The sequence below is a fragment of the Ranitomeya imitator genome, chromosome 5, assembly GCF_032444005.1.
Source record: "Ranitomeya imitator isolate aRanImi1 chromosome 5, aRanImi1.pri, whole genome shotgun sequence".
Classification (NCBI taxonomy): Eukaryota; Metazoa; Chordata; class Amphibia; order Anura; family Dendrobatidae; genus Ranitomeya; species Ranitomeya imitator.
In genome coordinates this window covers 555,435,382-555,453,763 of record NC_091286.1, presented here as the reverse complement: position 1 = coordinate 555,453,763, position 18,382 = coordinate 555,435,382, and positions in this window count along the sequence as shown.

Genomic DNA, 18,382 nt, shown 5'->3' with positions numbered 1-18,382 from the left:
TTCTTCTCTGTTGTTGTTTTTGCTGAAGAGGACAAGGAAGTGACTTGTCCCTGACCGTGAACATCCACTAACGACGCGCTGCTTTTACTTTTACCAGTTTCACGAGAGGAGGCAAAAGAGCTAGAGGCTGAGTCAGCAAGATAAGCCAAAACTTGCTCTTGCTGCTCCGGCTTTAAAAGCGGTTTTCCTAATCCCAGAAAAGGGAGCGTTCGAGGCCTTGTGTAGCCGGACGACGAACCTGGCTCCACAGCTCCAGACTTAGGTGCAATATTTTTTTCCCCACGACCACCTGATGCTCCACCACTACCACTACCCTCATTACCAGCTGACAATGAACGCCCCCGGCCACGACCTCTTCCACTAGACTTCCTCATTGTTTTAAAAACGTAACCAAACTAACGTTATTTGTTGCAGTCACACAACTTACACGGTGAGCTATAACTTCAGTATGATTTAGCTACCCCTTTACAGGTTGGTGAGACCACAGCGAAAATCAGGCCCAATGTTACACACTCTGTTTTTGGTGGCTGCAAATTAGAGAGATGCCCCACACGCAGGACTGTCACTGAAGCACAAATGTTAATATTAATGTCACACTATTATTTTTTTTTTATTTTTATTTTTTTCAGGAACACTTTAGAAACACCAAAAAAAAAAAAAAATAGATTTTTGCAGGGAGAATTTAGAAAACAAATGTAACAAACTATATGCTTTCTATGGGCCACTGAGTGAGAGATGACGCACACAGGAATCAGGAGTGGCACACAAGCCCAGAGGCCAATATTTTTCTACCAATGATTGATGGAGTTATTTTCTCTGGTAGATTTTGGAACCCAAATCAAGGAAAAAAAATATAGGCTTTCTATGGACCACAATTGGAGAGAGAGAGAGAGAGAGAGAGAGAGAGAGAGAGATGGCACACCCAGGAGTCAAGACTGGCACACAAGCAGAAAGGCCAATATTAATCTCCCACTGTTTTTTTTGGTTGTTTTTTTTTTTTTTTTTCAGGGAGACTTTAGAAAAAAAAATAATAAAAAAAATATGATTTTATCAGGAAGAATTTAGAAACCAAATAAAATAAAATGATTTTTTCAGGGAGAATTTATAAAACAAATAAAAACAAAAATAGGCGTTCTATGGCCCACTGACTGAGAGATGACGCACACAGGAGTCAGGAGTGGCACACAAGCCCAGAGGCCAATATTTTTCTACCAATGATTGATGTAGTTATTTTCTCTGGTAGATTTTGGAACCCAAATCAAGGAAAAAAAATATAGGCTTTCTATGGACCACAATTGGAGAGAGAGAGAGAGAGAGAGAGAGAGAGATGGCACACCCAGGAGTCAAGACTGGCACACAAGCAGAAAGGCCAATATTAATCTCCCACTGTTTTTTTTGGTTGTTTTTTTTTTTTTTTTCAGGGAGACTTTAGAAAAAAAAATAATAAAAAAAATATGATTTTATCAGGAAGAATTTAGAAACCAAATAAAATAAAATGATTTTTTCAGGAAGAATTTATAAAACAAATAAAACCAAAAATAGGCGTTCTATGGCCCACTGACTGAGAGATGACGCACACAGGAGTCAAGACTGGCACACAAGCAGAAAGGCCAATATTAATCTCCCACTGTTTTTTTTTTTTTTTTTTCAGGGAGACTTTAGAAAAAAAAATAATAAAAAAAATATGATTTTATCAGGAAGAATTTAGAAACCAAATAAAATAAAATGATTTTTTCAGGGAGAATTTATAAAACTAATAAAACAAAAAATAGGCGTTCTATGGCCCACTGAGTGAGAGATGACGCACACAGGAGTCAAGACTGGCACACAAGCAGAAAGGCCAATATTAATCCCCCACTGTTTTTTTTGTTTGTTTTTTTTTTTGTTTTGTTTTTTTCAGGGAGACTTTAGAAAAAAAATAATAAAAAAAATATGATTTTATCAGGAAGAATTTAGAAACCAAATAAAATATAATGATTTTTTCAGGGAGAATTTAGAAAACAAATAAAACCAAAAATAGGCGTTCTATGGCCCACTGACTGAGAGAGAGAGAGAGAGAGATGGCACGCTTAGTACTGGCACACAAGCCCAAAGGGCAATATTAATCTCCCTTTTTTTTTCAGGGAGAATTTCTAAAACCCCCAAAAAAAAAAAAATAGGCTTTCTATGGCCCACTATTTGTGAGAGAGATGGGACGCTCAGGACTGGCACAGATGGCACGCTCAGGACTGGCACAGAAGCCCAGAGGCCAATATTAATCTCCCTTTTTTTCTGGGAGAATTTATAAAACCAAAAAAATATTTAAATAGGCTTTCTATGGCCCACTATTTGTGAGAGAGATGGCACGCTCAGGACTGGCACAGATGGCACGCTCACAACTGGCACACAAGCCCAGAGGCCAATATTAATCTCCCTTTTTTTCAGGGAGAATTTATAAAACCAAAAAAAAAATTAAATAGGCTTTCTATGGCCCACTATTTGTGAGAGAGATGGCACGCTCAGGACTGGCACAGATGGCACGCTCACAACTGGCACACAAGCCCAGAGGCCAATATTAATCTCCCTTTTTTTCTGGGAGAATTTATAAAACCAAAAAAATATTTAAATAGGCTTTCTATGGCCCACTATTTGTGAGAGAGATGGCACGCTCAGGACTGGCACAGATGGCACGCTCAGGACTGGCACAGAAGCCCAGAGGCCAATATTAATCTCCCTTTTTTTCTGGGAGAATTTATAAAACCAAAAAAATATTTAAATAGGCTTTCTATGGCCCACTATTTGTGAGAGAGATGGCACGCTCAGGACTGGCACAGATGGCACGCTCACAACTGGCACACAAGCCCAGAGGCCAATATTAATCTCCCTTTTTTCAGGGAAAATTTATAAAACCAAAAAAAAAATTAAATAGGCTTTCTATGGCCCACTATTTGTGAGAGAGATGGCACGCTCACAACTGGCACAGATGGCACGCTCACAACTGGCACACAAGCCCAGAGGCCAATATTAATCTCCCTTTTTTCAGGGAAAATTTATAAAACCAAAAAAAAAATTAAATAGGCTTTCTATGGCCCACTATTTGTGAGAGAGATGGCACGCTCAGGACTGGCACAGATGGCACGCTCACAACTGGCACACAACCCCAGAGGCCAATATTAATCTCCCTTTTTTTCAGGGAGAATTTATAAAACCAAAAAAAAAAATTAAATAGGCTTTCTATGGCCCACTATTTGTGAGAGAGATGGCACGCTCAGGGCTGGCACAGATGGCACGCTCACAACTGGCACACAAGCCCAGAGGCCAATATTAACCTCCCTTTTTTCAGGGAAAATTTATAAAACCCAAAAAAAAATTAAATAGGCTTTCTATGGCCCACTATTTGTGAGAGAGATGGCACGCTCAGGGCTGGCACAGATGGCACGCTCACAACTGGCACACAAGCCCAGAGGCCAATATTAATCTCCCTTTTTTCAGGGAAAATTTATAAAACCCCAAAAAAAATTAAATAGGCTTTCTATGGCCCACTATTTGTGAGAGAGATGGCACACTCAGGACTGGCACACAAGCCCAAAGGCTAATATTAATCTCCCACTGTATTTTTATCAGGGAGAATTTATACACCCCACAAAAAAAAATACAGAAAAATGAAAAGGCTTTCTATGGCCCACTATGTGAGAGAGATGGCACACACAGGGATGGCACTCTAGCAGAAATGCCAAATTGCCAATCTTAATCTCCCACCAAAAAAAAAAAAAAAACAGGGAATGTCCTACAATTACTATCTCCCTGCCTGCAGTAATCTCAGCCAGGTATGGCAGGCAGCAATAAGGAGTGGACTGATGCACAAATCAAATAAAAAGTGTGGACAAACAAAAAAGATAGCTGTGCAGAAAGGAAGGAACAAGAGGATTTGTGCTTTGAAAAAAGCAGTTGGTTTGCACAGCGGCGTACACACAGCAATGCAGCTATCAGGGAGCCTTCTAGGGCAGCCCAATGAGCTACAGCGCTGAGGGGAAAAAAAAAAAAAAAAAAACTTCCACTGTCCCTGCACACCGAGGGTGGTGTTGGACAGTGCAAATCGCTGCAGCACAAGCGGTTTTGTGGTTAATGGACCCTGCCTAACGCTATCCCTGCTTCTGACAAAGCGGCAGCAACCTCTCCCTAAGCTCAGATCAGCAGCAGTAAGATGGCGGTCGGCGGGAACGCCTCTTTATAGCCCCTGTGACGTCGCAGACAGCAAGCCAATCACTGCAATGCCCTTCTCTAAGATGGTGGGGACCAGGACCTATGTCATCACGCTGCCCACACTCTGCGTTTACCTTCATTGGCTGAGAAATGGCGCTTTTCGCGTCATTGAAACGCGACTTTGGCGCGAAAGTCGCGTACCGCATGGCCGACCCCGCACAGGGGTCGGATCGGGTTTCATGAAACCCCGACTTAGCCAAAAGTCGGCGACTTTTGAAAATGTTCGACCCGTTTCGCTCAACCCTAGTAGTGACCAGTACATTGTAGTGACTAGTACGTTGTAGCACCAAATTCATGCTTCAGGAGACAAGCACCTGTAAATTAGGCGGACTCTCATCGCTACAGAAATTTCAAAAATGTTTATGCTAAATGTGGTTTAGGCAAACTGGGGCTGAGAAGGGAGGGGACATTTGAATTTGGGAGTGCAGAATTGTTGGATTTCTTTTGGGGGTCGAGGAGCAATTGCATTTTTCCAGTGCCTTTATACTACCAGTAATGTAGAAGCATCCTATATTTCCATTAACAGATGATAGACCTGAGCGCTGACTTGCTTTTGCTCTAGACTGATTTGAAGCTTTTATTGGGAACATTTTACGCTACATTTTAGATAAGTTATCCTGTGCTCTACACTCAGGTTTCCATCTGGCTTATCATCTAAATCTCAGAGTGACGTGATTCAGATGATACAGAGTGGAAAAAGTATTTAGTCAGCCACCAATTGTGCAAGTTCTCCCACTTAAAAAGATGAGAGAGGCCTGTAATTGACATCATAGGTAAACCAAAGCTATGAGAGTCAAAATTGAGAAAACAAATCCATCAAATCACCTAGTCTGATTTGGCAAGATTTATTTAGCAAATTATGGTAGAATACAAAACAAAAACAACATATAAATAGAGTGCATCCACCAAATACTATACTACCTATAATTATGATGCACAACTCAATATATATGAAAAATCATAATTTTTATTGAATCAAAATATATAACAAATAAATAGTACAGGGGAAAACAGAAGAGGTGGATAAAAATGCAAGATGTCACAGAATATATGTAAATTGCCACACCATAAAGAATAATTAAACATACATTCAAAACCATATAGGTAAAGTATATTACAATAATTTTGTGCAGCCATGCGAACCTTATATAGCTGCAGCACATACAGGTCCTTCCTAGAAGGACCAATGAGAGGCTGCCACAGAAGTTGAGCACCTTCAGGACCTTCCTGGAGGACCAATGGGATCTGTTGCAGTATCTGAACATGTGACCCTCGATCTCCAATAGGAGATCTTGCCCTGGGCATGCTCAGAAGGGGAAAAGCAGGACTTAGTCCCAAAAGCGTCTGCTCGCCGCTGCCCAGCACTGGCTTCAATGGCAGAAGCTTTAAAAGCAGCAGTAACCCTTTGCACAGAGTGAGACTGAGCGAGATGCTGGGACCGACGTCTCCGCTGAGCAGGCTCCACTGTGGCAGGAGAAGAATGGGAGACTGCAACGGAGTTGGCCCGAGATTCCCCCTGTGCAAAGGCGGGAACTCGACCCCTAACATTACCCCCCCTCCCTGGACCTCGCTATGCTCGAAGGCAGCAATGAGCTGCGAAGCCCGAATGTGCTCAGCAGGCTCCCAGGACCTGTCCTCAGGACCATAACCCCTCCAGTCCACCAAATAGAATTGTTTGCCATGTACCACCTTGCACCCCAAAATAGCGTTCACCTCGTAGTCACCCGTAGACGAACTCAATGTCCCAGCAGATGACTTGGAAAACCGGGACATGAATACGGGTTTCAAGAGGGACACATGAAAGGTGTCGGTGATACGCAGGCATGGCGGAAGGGCTAAACGATAGACCACAGGGTTAACCTGTTCAAGGACCTTGAAAGGACCCAAGTAGCGAGGTGCAAACTTACTGGACTCAACTCGCAGCCTGATGTTACGGGCGGAGAGCCACACCAAGTCGCCAGGAGCAAAGGTCGGAGTGGGGCGCTGATGTGCATCGGCGGAGGACCTCATTCTCTCCTTGGAGGCCCAAATGACATCCTGAGTGCGGTCCCAAATATCCCATGCTTCCACAGCCCAGTCTGCTACCCTGGAGTCGGCGGAAGACAGGGGCATAGGCACAGGTACCCGCGGATGCTGACCATAGTTAAGGAGGAATGGTGTTGTCCAGTGGAGTCGGCTACAGCGTTGTTCAGCGCAAACTCCGCCCACGATAGCAAGGATGCCCAGTTATGCTGCCTGGCTGAGACAAAATGTCGCAGATATGTGACAAAGGTCTGGTTGGCCCTCTCTACCAACCCATTCGTCTCGGGATGATATGCGGAAGAGAGATTTAACTCAATGCTAAGAAGCTGACAATGCTCTCCAGAACCGAGACGCAAACTGGGGACCCCGGTCACTGACAATTTTGTCCGGCATACCGTGTAGGCGGAAGATGTGTTTTATGAACAACGCTGCCAAGGCCCGTGCAGAAGGTAACCGTGGAAGCTGCACCAAATGCACCATTTTAGAAAAATGATCGGTGATAACCCAAATGATGGTACAGCCACGAGACTTGGGCAAACCCACCACAAAGTCCATCCCGACCATCTCCAGGGCCTGTCTGCCACCGGCAAGGGATAGAGTAACCCAGCTGGCCGTTGTCGAGGAGACTTATTTTTGGCGCAGGAGACACATGCCTGAATATAATCTCTGACATCACGGACCATATGTGGCCACCAGTACGTCCTCACCAGCAGCTCAGATGTCCTCTTTGTCCCAAAGTGTCCACCCACCCTGGACGAATGAGCCCAAGAGAGAACCTCCGGTTGCAAATTAATGGGTACAAAAGTCTTGCCCGGAGGCATAGATACTAGCAAAACCGGAGCTATGGTTCTCAGGCTCTCAGAAGGGACAATAAGCCGAGGCGCCCCTTCCTCCTCCTCAGATGACACAACAGAGCGAGAGAGGGCGTCAGCACGAATGTTCTTCTCCCCAGCGAGATAATGGAGGGTGAAGTGGAATCGGAAAAAGAACAAGGACCAACTGGCCTGGCGAGAATTTAGCTTCTGGGCTGTTTGCAAATATAACAAATTGTTGTCGTCCGTAAAGACTTGAAAGGGAAAGCGAGCCCCCTCCAAGGGATGTCTCAACTCCGAGAAAGCCAACTTCATCGCTAGCAACTCCCTGTCCCCGATGGAATAATTCCTCTCCGCTGGTGTGAAGGTCTTGGAGAAGAAGAAGCAAGGATGCTTCCGACCTTGAGCATCCTTTTGAAAGAGGACTGCTCCTGCACCAACAGATGAGGCATCCACCTCCATTATAAATGGCTTATCAACATCAGGACAATGTAGGATGGGAGCGCTAGCAAAATGAGACTTAATAGAAGAGAAGGCCCTGGAGACCTCTTCAGACCACAATTTGGGATTTGCTCCCTTCTTGGCTACCAAGGGAGCTACCAAAGTTGAGAAGTGGGGAATGAACTGGCAGTAATAATTAATGAACCCCATAAAGCGCTGCACTGCTTTAAGACAATGGGGTTCTTGCCAGTCTATCACAGCCTGTAGTTTGGCAAGATCCATAGCCAATCCCTGGGTGGAGATGATATAGCCCAGGAAATGTAAAGAGCTCCTGTTCAAACATACACTTCTCCAACTTTGCATAGAGTGAATTTGCCCGTAAGAGGTTAAAGACTCTGCCAACATCTCTCCGGTGGGAATCAATATCTGAAGAGAAGATGAGAATATCATCCAGATAGACTACGACCGAGGTGGAGAACATATCCCGGAAGATGTCGTTGACAAAGTCTTGGAAAACGGCTGGGACATTACAGAGCCTGAAGGGCATCACCAGATACTCATAGTGCCCATCCCTGGTATTAAATGCCGTCTTCCATTCGTCCCCCTCACGGATGTGAATCAGGTTATAAGCACCCCGCAGATCTAATTTGGTAAATACCCTTGCTCCCTGTAGCCTATCAAAGAGCTCAGAAATCAGGGGAAACGGGTACTTATTCTTAACGGTGATGGCGTTAAGACCCCTGTAATCTATGCAAGGTTGTAATTCTCCATTCTTCTTCTGCACGAAGAAAAATCCCGCCCCTGCAGGTGACACTGACTTCCTAATGAACCCTCTTGCCAAATTCTCCTGTATGTATTGGGACATAGCCTCTGTCTCTGGGAGAGAGAGGAGATAGACCCCTCCCCGAGGAGGTTCTGCTCCAGGCAAGAGATCAATAGGACAGTCATAGGGGCGGTGAGGTGGAAGGGTCTCCGCAGCCTTTTTGGAGAAGACATCTGCATAGGACCAATAGCATTTGGGAAGGGAAGAAAGATCTGCGGGTATCTCGGTGGTGGAAACCTGAACGCACTCTCTCACACATCTGCCCTTACATGAATCACTCCAACCCAATATCCTCCCAGAGGTCCACTCAATATGTGGTGAGTGAAAACGGAGCCAGGGTATTCCCAGCAGAATTTTGTCCATTCCCTCACCGATTTGGCGAGCATCACTAGAGGTATTGCAGGGCGCAGAGCAAAAGCCGAGGACATGAAATTCCCCTCTGCTCCAGAATCCACACAAAGCTCAACTGTTAGAGAGTAAGAGCCTAATACGATTGTCCCTTTGATGGACAGCTTGAAGGAAAATGCCGCTGTGTCTAGTGAACCTCCTCCAATGGTTACTAGACGCGATCGTTTACCCAACCACCGTGGACATTTATTGGCATAATGTCCTTCTTGTTGGCAATTTCTGCAAACCACGGGTACTCGAGCGGTCCGAGACTTAGGTCCCGCTCGAGAAACCTCCATGGCCTCATGGGAGTCGGATGCCTGAACGGAAGATTCTAGAGGTCTGGCAAAGGTGGGAGCCAGCCGAAACCTCTGCCTACACTGGGCCCGCTCCAACCTCCGCTCGTTAAAATGGAGGTTAATGTGAGTAGATATAGAAATAAGCTCCTCCAGTATGGCAGGAATCTCCCTGGTGGCCAAGGCGTCCTTCACATGGTCTGCCAGTCCTCTCCAGAACACCAGAATAAGGACTTTATCTGGCCATTCCAGCTCAGAGGCCAGAGTCCGGAATTGGACGGTGAACTGGCTGACCATGGATGAACCCTGTGTTGTTGCCAACAATTGGAGCACGGTATCGTGGGTGACACGAGGTCCCAAAAAGACCTGTTTCAGCGCATCCAGGAAGAGAGGAGCACTCTGCGCCACACGATCATTGCGCTCCCATAGCGGCGTGGCCCATTCCAACGCCCTGCCCGACAAAAGGGATAAAATAAAACCCACTTTCACCCGTTCCGTAGGAAAAAGTGCAGCCAGGAGCTCAAGATGTATGGAGCACTGACTCACGAATCCCCGACAAAGCTTACTGTCACCAGCAAACTTGTCTGGAAGCGGGAGATGGGATAAAGATGGAGCAGGGGTGGCAGAGGACAAACTGGCTGCAGCTACACATGCAGCCTGAACAGCGAATGCAGTAACATCCACAGCTGAGGTTGTGCGCTCGAGAGAGAGCCGTCAACCTACCCTCCAGCTGCTGGATGTACCGCTGTAAACGCTGATCGCCGGCATTTACTAGCCAGACCCTGGCGCTAGTATACTGTTAGGGCTAGCGGAACGCACCAAGTAAATAGAGATGTTTATTATAAATGGTGCATTCGGAGCCCGGGGTCCACTGTTTGGTGGTATAGACTAGCTCTGTTACCTCACAGAGTAGCCGTGAAAGGAAAGCACTGTGCCCTGTTAGCCTCACAGGAGCACAAGCTTACTGCCAAGCTGATAGCAGTCAGTGGTCATGCAACACGCAATCTCCTCACCGGAGAAGCCGGTATTTTAGGGGCTTATTTCAGCCGGGTCCCTGAACACACTCATACAATCTCCTCACCGGAGGTGCCGGTATTCTAGGGGCTTATTTCAGCCACGTCCCTGAAGACATTTTCACATAACCACACTGGCGCAAAACACATAACTTAGATTTGATACTAGCGCATGCGAACCTTATATAGCTGCAGCACATATAGGACCTTCCTAGAAGGACCAATGAGAGGCTGCCACAGAAGTTGAGCACCTTCAGGACCTTCCTAGAGGACCAAGGGGATCTGCTGCAGTATCTGAACATGTGACCCTCGATCTCCAATGAGAGATCTTACCCCGGGCATCCTCAGAAGGGGAAAAGCAGGACTTAGTCCCAAAAGTGTCTGCTCGCCACTGCCCAGCACTGGCTTCAATGGCAGAAGCTGGAAAAGCAGCAGTAACCATTTGCACAGAGTGAGACTGAGCGAGACGCTGGGACCGACGTCTCCTCTGAGCAGGCTCCACTGTGGCAGGAGAAGAATGGGAGACCACAGCAGAGATGGCCCAAGATTCCCCTGTGCAGAGGCGGGAACTCGTCCCCTAACATACTGGCTTTTAAAATAGGGGGACCCCCCAAAAAAATGACTTGGGGTTCCCCTATATTTCATAGCCAGAAAGGCTATTCATAGCCTAGAGAGGGGCCAAGGATTTTGGCCCCCCCGGCTTCAAATACCAGTCCGCAGCCGCCCCAGAAATGGTGCATCTGTAGGATGTCACTGCACTATAGGACCCTCAGTGACACACTGACAGGAGACAATGGCTCCTGCAGTGCATCACTGAGGTTACTATAGTTCAAAGTCTCACTTTATGGCAATTGCTGCATGGGAAAATTTCTCACCCAGCAATGCCAAAAGTGAGACTAGGGACTATTTTTTTACAGCACTGGAGGAATACAGTGCGGAAGGATACCTTCCTCCCGTCATTGTGCTACTGGAGCCCCTGGAGAGCAGACGCATCAGCTGATGCTGCCGTTCACCATGGGAGATCGTCGTGGTACACTCATGGATTTCTGCGGACATGGAGTATATTGGTTGTTTGTTATTTTAATATTTTTTACAGGTGACACTGGCTTCGGGGATCAAAGTGACAAGTAATGGTGAGTATGTACTCTATGTTTAATGTACTGTATGTCTATATGTATGTATTGTATGTAATATATGAATGTACTGTATGTAGTATGTATGTACCATGTACTGTATGTAGTATGTATGTATGTTGTATGTATGTGGTATGTATGTAGTATGTATGTAGTATGAATGTTTTTTTTTTGTTTTTTTTCATTCAACACATTAGCCGGATGATGGGACTACTACTGTCCCATCAATGGCTAATGTGTCCATCTCTGTCACTGTTGCAGGCATCGTCTCTTCCACCCTCCGGAACAGGATGTAGAAGGACAGAATGGGCTTATTTACATTCCGATATTTGTGTCCCATTGACTTGCATTGGTATCGGGTATCGATATCGGCGATATCCGATATTTTTTGGATATCGGCCGATCCAATCCGATATCGATACTTCTTGATATCGGAAGGTATCGCTCAACACTAGTCACTAGGATTTGAGTCATGCTTCCTCTGGATTGGGCAGTATGAATCAAGTAACAGGTTCCCTTTAATTGCTTCACTGTGTTCAGTCATTCAAAAATCAGCAGAATTCGACCACCTTACATATAAAATAATGCTTAATTAATGAAAAACTGCTATTTTTCAGAGAATTTTCAAATAAATCTGACTGGCAATGGCAGTAGCTGGAAATATTGGTGCAGAACACCATCGTCTTGGCAAACCAGATGCTAAGCTTTTGGGTCTACTTTTTCTCGAAGAACCTCTGTTTTCATAGGAATTGGAAGGAAGGTGTTATTTTAAAATATATTGAGTTTCTCTATAAAAAAAAGAACTGAAACTTTAGGATAATAATTAGGAAAGCAGGGCTACTCAGTAATGTGAGGTACCACCACACTATAACCACTGATGCAGTCTTAACAGTAAAGCGGTTCACAGAACGCAAACACACAGTCATGTGCATAATACTAAATGATTTAGGCCATATTTCTATGTTTATACAAATGGATAGAATACCTGGAAATTAAACACCTTCTTATATTTCTTACTGGTGTTCCAAGAGAAAACGTTCTGCCATGCTTCTTAAAAGACGAATTGATTAAAGTGCTAATAGAAGAACTCGACAGGAAAAAGCCAAAGTGAATTAGCATGCTGAGATGTGGCAAACATCATCTTGTTTTATATATGTTTCATTAAAAGGAGCCGTGACAGTTTTATGGGGGAACATTGGTGTTTCTAGAGCATGAAGGACCCATAGTGAGTTGCCAGATTTGGTGCCATACTTCCCATTTCATAGACAAATATTTAGGCAGTGAAAATGTCATTTTAAATGACTGGTTTGATAATCCTGTAAGCTTTTAAATGATCTGCCAAGTTTGGCAGGTTCTCATTTAGAGTTAGAATTCCAGTAGAACATTAAATAGTAATGTGTAAACATGCAAAAGGTGATTTCACACTTATATTCGTGGCCTTTTCCTCCATTGCACTTATCATTGATTAAATTAATAACTGCAAATCCTTTAAGGTTGTCTTTCCTATGTCATACAGGTAATGTAACATGACACATGAGGTCAATTTAATTTACAGAAGGATTAGGTTCTAAGCTTTTCTCTTTGTCTGCTTCCTGTTACATAAATAAAGCGATGAAATGTATTTTTAGTTTAGAACTGATGCAATAGATAAATATTTCCTACTATAAATCTTGAAAGTAAAGTTTGTGTATGTACCAGTGAAATCCCTATTCTATTACTACTTCTGAAGTATTTTTTAAAGATGACCTTCAGCTCTCCTGATCAATCTGTTTAAATAAATGCTTACATTAGACATAAAAAGGCAAAAGCATTTTGTGTAGAAAATAGCAGATCTTATGAAAATCAAATTCACTAATTTCACATAATTTTTCTAAAAAAAAAAAGTAAAAAATAAATACATTTGCATGAATCTAAATACTGGAGAGCTTGTATTGCTCGGAAAATAGACATGGGTGAGAAGAGAGATAAAGAGGACACGAACTGTCCATAAGAGCTTAGGCTTTAGAGGTGAAATAGAAAGGATCCCACTGACCATAGGAGTTTACAATATACAGGAGAGCCAGATAACCCCACAGACGATAAGAACTTACACTCTACAGAAGAGAGAACGAGGGACCCATAATAGCGTACACGCTTCAGAAGAGAGAGAGTGAAGTCCCTGCTGATCAAAAGAGCTTACACTCTAGAGGAAATAGAGAGAGAGGACTCGGCTAACCATAAGAGCTTACACTGAACAGGAAAGAGAGAGAGCAAGAACCCTGCTGATCATAAGAGCTTACACTCTACAGAAAGAGAAAGAGGACTATGCAGACCAAAACAGCTGGCATTCACCAGAAGAGAGAGACTTACTGTTACCTCGGCTCCTGTTCCTGGAACTCCCCCTGCTGCCGCCGAGTCCAGGTCAGCTGATGTCCTTGCTGCGTCCTCCTCACTCCGGGGCTCGGTGCTTGCATCCCGGCGCGCATCCTCCCTGCACTCACCTGCGCGCACCTGTGGGTTGCGCAGGCGCAGTAGGTTCTGACCGCGCGCGCTCCCTCTGCTCTTCTATCCCTCCATGACCTGACCCGGAAGTACTTCCTGCCAATTAGTGTCTGGCCTCAGGTATTTCTGGTCCTCCTCACTTTGTGGAGGCGCCTGACTATTGTGTTTTTCCTGCTTTAGTTAGGCCGCATAGTTTTCTGTGCTTTACCAGTCCTGTGCATTCCCAGTCTTGTTCCTTGCCAGCCCTGTGTTGTTTAGCCTCTTGTTCTCTTTTATTCCCTTTCAGTTCCTGCTCCCGTGTTCCGCAGTTCCTGTGTTTTCCCTTTCCTCAGTCCGATCCTCAGCTCCTTTACTTCTCACACAGGTTTTCCTCCGTCACCTTCTTCCTTTTCTGTTTTTCCTCGTTTTTCTCCCTGTTTCCTTTTCCTAGAGCCGATCCCTGGTCCTGGCCTCGTGGTACTAGTTTTCCCTGTGCTTGCCTTCCAACAGTCCCTGTATAGGGGTTGGTTCCACTCTGAGGTGCTCGCTCAGGGGAGGTTCGGTGCCACGGTCCAGTGGGTCCACTCTTTGTTCCCGTCGTCTTCGGCGTAACAGACTTCACTCGGACGACATCTGAGTGCAGGCTGATTCTAACACTTACACAGGGACTCTGGAGATGAAAAACCACTTTGTCCTACAAATAGAGTTCCACTGGGATCCAGAATAGTCTAACTCTCTGATACTTCAGTAGTGTGGGAAATAGTACTTTTTTTTTGGGGGGGAGGGGGGAGTTGCAAACTGCAAATCAAATCTCAAAATGTTCGAATTGTTGTGAAAAACTGTAAATTTCAGGAAGTTTCACTAGAACTCAATTCTCCACGGATCTTTCCACTCATCTCTGATTTTGTCCTAAAACTTTGCATTGTGCTTTTTCTCTGTTACTCCTCCAGGACAAAAAAATTATAAATTGAACTGGCAATTTTAGTAGCCTCTTTGAAGGGCTTCAATAGGCAACTTGTGTCCCTCATCTGCTGATAATATCAGATCTCAAAATAACCCATGGTATTAGTTGGCTGCTGCATGATGTAACATGTAACATCTTTACGCTGGTTATACACATTATGCAAAATGTAGAGCGCTAAATCATAGTGAGCTTCAACAACACAAACCAGGTGGCAACCAATACTCTATTGTTATTTAAAAGCCAGGAGGGCGTACTTTATGATATAAGATGGCTTGAAATTACCTGAGACACTTTCTTGGCTGAAGCCACCATTATCATTGTTGTTCATGACAATTTCAAAATACAGTTCCCAGTGAGCTAGCCATTGGACAAGTTGCCACTTGATGCACATCAGAAATTCATCTGTATAGCTCATGAATGAGCTGTTTGGAGCACAGCATCAGTGAGCATCAATGACCCCATCGAGATTACCTCTGGTCACTGAGGCAGCATTCCAGAGTGAGGTCACAACAGTTCATTGGTCCAGCTTGGAATATTTTTATATATTATTTGTTTAAATAATTTAAAAAACAGCGTGGGGATCCCTTTATGCTTGATAACCAGCCTTATTGAAGCTGAGAGCTGAGGGTTGTAGCCCGTAGCTGTCAGTTTTGCCAGGCTGGCTACCAAAAATACAGGGAACCCATGCTGTTTTTAAAAAAATATATAATATTTATTTAGAGCACAGGTGCTGCCTGATGAATACTCCCATCAGCAGTCGGCTGCTCTCACTGTTATTAGTGGCAGCAGGTGTTGGCTGATGAGAGAAGTAGTCCCATCAGCTGGCATCAATGACCGGATGTAAAATTTTTATCTCCGATCACAGCTTCGGTCTCACGCTGTCATTTGATAGTGTGGGAACCATTGCTGTCAATGAGAAGCAGTGTGTACCGCGCTGTCATGTGCGTGACAAACACCCAAATCAGAACAGTAACACTTATTTCCTGGTGAGGTCGTTTGGTGTCCGTGCCCTAACAGTAGGTGTTCGGTACGTATGCCGATCTTTACTGTTTTGGTTCACACATCTCTACTCATATCCTTTCACTATGTACTCCAGTCCCATATCTCACTTACTAACAGGAACTTGTCATTTACCTTTAACTTAGCTTTTCTCATTATGTGCTATTCCCAAACATTAACTCTCACTGTCCCTATCATCAAGCTATACACATTATCATTACTATCAACACATTTAACCTACATCATAATTCACATTATACATCACATTTCACATCAGCACATAACATTAAACATATTTTTTCAAGTAGGAATGTGGGCAGCAGTGTGTCCATAATCTTACATACAATACAGATCAAAAGTTTGGACACACCTCATTTAAAGATTTTTCTGTATTTTCATGACTATGAAAATTGAACATTCATGTTGAAGGCATCAAAACTATGAATTAACACATGTGGAATTATATACTTAACATAAAAGTGTGAAACAACTGAAATTATGTCTTATATTCTAGGTTCTTCAAAGTAGGCACCTTTTGCTTTGATGAATGCTTTGCACACTCTTGGCATTCTCTTGAACATTTTGCAGTGGTCTCTTAATTTTTGACAGAGCTGTAAATAGTGTAATCATTAGTGTTGAGCATTCCGATACTGCAAATATCGGGTATCGGCCAATATTCGCTGTATCGGAATTCCGATACCAAGTTCCGATACTTTTGCGATATTGGATACCGGAATCAGAAGTTCCCATAGTGCAAGGATGCACTATAATGGAGTGTGGGTGGTGCATGGGTGGAGACTGCGTGTGTGTGTGGGCGGGGTCTTTGTGTGACCGTGGGGGGTCAGTGCAGGCCTGCCGGGGGTCTCTACGGGCCTCTCGGGGGTCTGTGCGTGCCTGCCGGGGTTCTGTGCGGGCTGCCGGGGGTCTTTGCGGGCTGCCGGGGGTCTTTTTGTGCCTTCCGGGGCCCTGTGTGGGCTGCCGGGAGTCTGTACAGGCCTCTCTGGGGTCTGTGCGTGCCTGACAGGGGTCTGTGCGAGCTGCTGGGGGTCTGTATGTGCCAGCCAGGGGTCTGTGCGGGCCTGCCGGGGCCCCGGGCTGCCAGGAGTCTGTACGGGCCTCTCTGGGGTCTTTGTGTGCCTGACAGGGGTCTGTGCGAGCTGCTGGGGGTCTGTACATGCCAGCCAGGGGCCTGTGCTGGCCTGCCAGGCTCTCTGCGGGCTGCCGGGGGTCTGTGCGGGCTGTTGGGGGTCTGTGCGGGCTGCCGGGGGTCTGTGGGCGCCTGCCGCAGCTCTGTGCGGGCTGTCGGGGGTCTGTGTGGGCTGCTGGGGTCTGTGCGGCCTGCCGGGGGTCTGTGTGGCCTGCCGGGGGTCTGTGCGGCATGTCAGGGGTCTGTGCGGGCTGTCGCGGGTCTGTGCGTGTGTGCAGGCATCGTCCGATGGGACTACAAGTCCCATCGGATGATGTCTGCTACAGTGACAGTGATTGACTCATTAGCGCATGATGGGACAGTAGTAGTCCCATCATCTGGCTTATGTGTTAAATGTAAAAAAAATACTGCATACATACTACATACATACTACATACATACATACTACATACTACATACATACTACATATATACATACTACATACATGCATACTACATACATACTACATACATACATACTACATACATATTGCATACATACATACTACAAACATACTACATACAGTACATACTACACACATACTACATACATACTACATACATACATACTACGTATATACTACATACATACTACATACACACTACATACATACTACATACATACTACATACTACATACATATGACATACATACTACATACATACATACTACAAAATAACAAACAACCAATATACTCCATGATCCGCAGAAATCCATGAGTGTCCCACAATGATCTGCCGTGGAGAACGGCTCTATAGGACCCTCAGTGACACACTGACAGGAGACAATGGCTCCTGCAGTGCATCACTGAGAGGTTACTAGAGTTCAAAGTCTCACTTTATGGCAATTGCTGTGTGGGAACATTATTCACCCAGCAATGCCAAAAGTGAGACTAGGGACTATTTTTTTTTACAGCGGTGGAGGAATACAGTGCGGAAGGATACCTTCCTCCTGTCATTGTGTTTCTGGAGCCCCTGGCGAGCGGTCGCATCAGGGAGATCGTCGTGGGACACTCGTGGATTTCTGCGGATCAGGGAGTATATTGGTTGTTTGTTATTTTAATCTTTTTTACAGATGACACTGGCTTGGGTGATCAAAATGACAAGTAATGGTATGTATGTATGTAATCTATGTTATATGTACTGTATGTCTGTTTGTATGTATTGTATGTAATGTATGAATGTATTGTATGTAGTAGGTATGTAGCATGTATGTTTTTTTTTCTTTACCTTCAACACATTAGCCGGATCATGGACTACTACTGTCCCATTATTGGCTAATGTGTCAATCATTGCCATTGTAGCAGGCATAGACCGATGGGACTTTTAATCCCATCCGACGATGCCTGCACACAAACAAAGACCTCCAGCAAGCCAACACAGACCCCCGAGAGGCCAATAAAGACCCCCGGCAGGCCGCACAGACCCCCAGCAGGCTGCACAGACCCCCCAAAAGGCCCGTACAGACCCCCGGCAGGCCGCACAGACCCCAGAGAGGCCCGTACAGTCCCTTAGCAGGCTGCACAGAACCCCGGCAGGCCGCACAGACCCCCGGCAGGCCGCTCAGACCCCCCAAGAGGCCCGCACAGACCCCTAGCAGGCTGC